The 3668-nt window shown below is 46.7% G+C and overlaps 1 pseudogene; it reads right to left on the bottom strand.

The window, feature by feature from the left end:
* Window positions 1-748: 748 nt before the first annotated feature.
* Window positions 749-2998, bottom strand: LOC145895942 (uncharacterized; annotated as a pseudogene).
* Window positions 2999-3668: the final 670 nt, after the last annotated feature.

The raw sequence follows: 3668 nt of genomic DNA, 5'->3' as shown, positions 1-3668 counted from the left end.
TGCAAAATGATTCAAGAATATTTTTAAAGTCTTTGACGTCAGTCAGGTTAGATCCATACAATGATGGAGCTGCACCAACCGCGTCATTCAAACTGATAATGAGATAAGTTCTTGCCGAAATGTTTTTCGTACATGAAACATGACAATGTTAATAACAGTTTTGGCAAGCCTCAGTATTCTCAGAATTTCCAAAGAGTTTTGCAAAAAATCCAAAACAAATCAGAACAAATAAGGGTCTGAATAACGTTGTGCAATTATGAAAGAGATCACAGCCTAGTTATTTAAGGTTAGGTTTAATTGACTCTCTCACATTTGTATGGGGTTTGGAGAAGGTTTGAAGTTTGCCTGTGGAAGGGACCTGCGATCTTTGCATAGTCACGAATAAATTTGCGATAGTAAGATGTTAGGCCTAAAAACTGCCGGATCTCCTTCACATTACGCGGTGTGGGAAACCGACTGTACTTTGTTGGGGTCGCATCGTATTCCGTCATTCGACAATACGTGACCTAAAAAAGCCACCTCCTCTTTGAAAAGCGAACACTTAGACGGCTTTAACAGCCTCGCGGCTTGAATTCTCTCTAGAACGTCAGCTAGTCGATTTAAGTGTTGCTCGAAAGTATTGGAGTAAACAATAATGTCATCCAGATACGCTAAGGCACCCCGCCACTCGATTCCGCTTTATACCATGCGCATTAAGCGTTGAAAGGTCGCTGCCGAATTACATAGACCCATAGGCATTACGTTAAATTCAAACAGGCCGACGTGACTGGTAAACGCAGTTTTCTCTTGCGAAGGGGCATTGATAGCGACCTGCCAAAGAGCCAGATTTCAGGTCTAGCGTAGAAAAATACGCCGCGTTCGACATTTGGTCTAGGCTGTCATCTATCCGGGGGATCGGATATCTGTTCTTTTTAGTTAGCTCGTTTAGCTTGCGATAATCGACACAAAAACGAGTCTCACCGGATTTCTTCCGAACCAACACGATCGGACTGCTCCACGGCGATTTAGACGGCCGAATCAGTCCTTGTTTGTCCATTTCTGCCAAAATCTCTTCCACTTTCGCCTTGTTGTTGTGGGGCATGCGGCGGGGTGGCTGTCGCACTGGAGCGTTATTTCCTGTGTCGATCACGTGACGCACCACGTCCGTGCGTCCCAGGTCAACGTCAGATGTTGAGAAGGCGTCCTGGTTGGCGCGAAGAAAGGCAAACAGCTCTTCTCTTTGTTCTTCAGTTAGGTGGTTTCCGATCTGAGCTTGCTCTATAATGCACTTAAACGGGTCACCGTAATCCGCTGTTTTGTGTGGCGACACCGAACAAATTTCTGCGCAGCCGCCAAAACAATCCGGGTGTTTACATTTCGCCGACGATCCATCGACTACCACACATGCGCCAGACATTGGACATTCGACATTGCCAAAGGCATAACCTAAACAGGCGATGCCTGGGCGATCCTTGACCCGCTTGGTATTTATACCGCTTCGTCCCCCAAATTCGCGCCATAGACCCCAACAGTGTTACTCTGCGCCATCGTCATACTCTTAGCCGTCAACAACCCATTTTTTTCCACAAACCCGTCTATCTTCTCAGTTAGAAAAGGGGTTTCCCTGGTGTGCGGCTTTTGGCAAAAGTTTGCTGTTACACATACCTCGGTAAACGCGGGGATGGTGACATCGTCGACGACGTACACCTCGGAAGGTTGTGGCAACGGCACCGGAGAATGCGAGAGTAGCACGCTTGCATCCCCTGTTGTTAGCACGTTGGCTTCGTAGCAGATCTGGCATTTGTTTGACTGGAGGAAATCTAATCCTAGAATAAGGTCGTGCGTAAGATTGTCTAGAATGTAAAAACTCGCGTGAGTCATCAATCCTCCCACTCGGAGGGGAAGCTCGACGCAGCCTTTTACCGCCAATTGCTGTCCGTCGGCCCCGACTAAGTTCTTCTTTGAGCACCTGTTTACCTGGTCGTGCTGCTCGGCGCTTAAGGAATGCCACTTTAGGGTATTAATCAAGCAGACACTGGAGCCGGTGTCCAACAACGCACAGATCCTCGTCTGGCCGACCAATAAGTTGACAAACCGCAACGGCGCGGCGGGTGTAGCGGATTTTTGCACCGACTTTGGCGCCAAACATTTTGGTGCATCTCGAGCTATACGTTTTTGGTCGTAGTGACATTTTATCTCCGGTGCGCGAGGAATCAATCTGGAAAACGAAGGCGTACGTGGTATGTTTTGACGTCTCGTGTTGACGTCCCTTGCGCGCATACCCGTGTGCGGGCAGTCGTCCACCGCAACCATAGCAAGTCCGTGTTCGCACGTTGTTGTACTGTGGTCGTTTGCGCTTTATGGCATCCAATTGAGCTTTGACTTCGATAAGGTGTCCTCGAGTTGTGCTTCTTTTTCTTGGAACGTTTCTCCATGTCTTCTAACTTTTTTAGCACTAATCCCACCTCTGATGCTTTTGTGTTTACCGCAGCGACTTGGACAAAGCTCGGTGTTTGTGTATTGACAACGAGTTGAGCTGCGGCTCTGAATGATCGCTCATATTTGATGGTATTCGGGATAGTGTCCGCGAGGCGCCGGTCTTGCAAGCCTTGCAGTAAGGTAGCGTACAGAACCTCATTTTTAAGGGCAGCGTCAGCGGAGTTTCTGTAGGCACCATCGCCCAGCAGTGTCTGTAGGGCGTAAACGAATTCACGTGCGGATTCGCCAGGTAATTGCACGCGCCTTACCAGCTCGGCGCGTTGACGCTCTGCGTGTTGACCAGTAGCCCTTTGGCGCAATGCGCGTTCTTTGAGGTCCTTGTAGGAAACCTCGAACAAGTTTGCGTCTTTTCTTGTATTGTCCATTTCAAGTCGTTGTCAACGCTTGCCAGGAACATGTGTGGTTTCATTTCTTCTGAGGCCTCGACGCTCGTACAATGTGACTCAAATACATTAAAATACGGTCCTAGGTCATCTCCCGACCGTAAAGGCGGAGGTTGCATTAAAACATTAAAAGCCATTTTTAAGAAAAACCAACCTTTAAAATATCATAAAACAAAATACACGTAGGGAGTCTTCCCTGTAAAACCAGCCGGGTGTGGTGACAGGGTCCTGGCGTGCTCGCCAAGTTGTTACGGAATTATTTCGGCAGCTTTGCAATTAAGCGGTTAGGTGTTTTTGGGTGGCGATATTATTCCCCAATTAACCCTTCTACCTAATTCGGTACTTTTCACAAAACTGCCTCCCTAATTCTGATACTGCCAAGAACCCTGCATTAACGGCTCACCACAAAGCCAAAGTAACCCAGGCTGATTTAACTTATTGGACGTCGTGTTAAATTAAGACGATTAAAAACAATACGAAACGTTACTGGCCAAGATCCCGATTGCTCACACACAATACTGTACTAGAGGTGTTACCAACGCGACGCCGGCACATCCGGGGCATACAAAAATAAGCGGAGCGTTAAATAATAGGAAAGGGAGGGGAGACGAAGGTAATAAAATAGTGTGGTGAAAATAAGTGAAGTGCGAGACTTAAAAGCAATATGCGTGGGTAAAACAATATATTAAATAAAGTGGTACCAACGAAAGAAAACAGTGAAATTACAAGGTGACAGGAAGAAAGGTGAAAACAATGAAATACAAACAATAACAATAACTGGAGTAAATAAAATTCGTTACATAACTA

The sequence above is a fragment of the Ascidia mentula genome, chromosome 3 (assembly GCF_947561715.1).
Source record: "Ascidia mentula chromosome 3, kaAscMent1.1, whole genome shotgun sequence".
NCBI lineage: Eukaryota > Metazoa > Chordata > Ascidiacea > Phlebobranchia > Ascidiidae > Ascidia > Ascidia mentula.
Note: the sequence above shows the minus strand (reverse complement) of the source record. Positions and strands in the feature narration are given on the sequence as shown.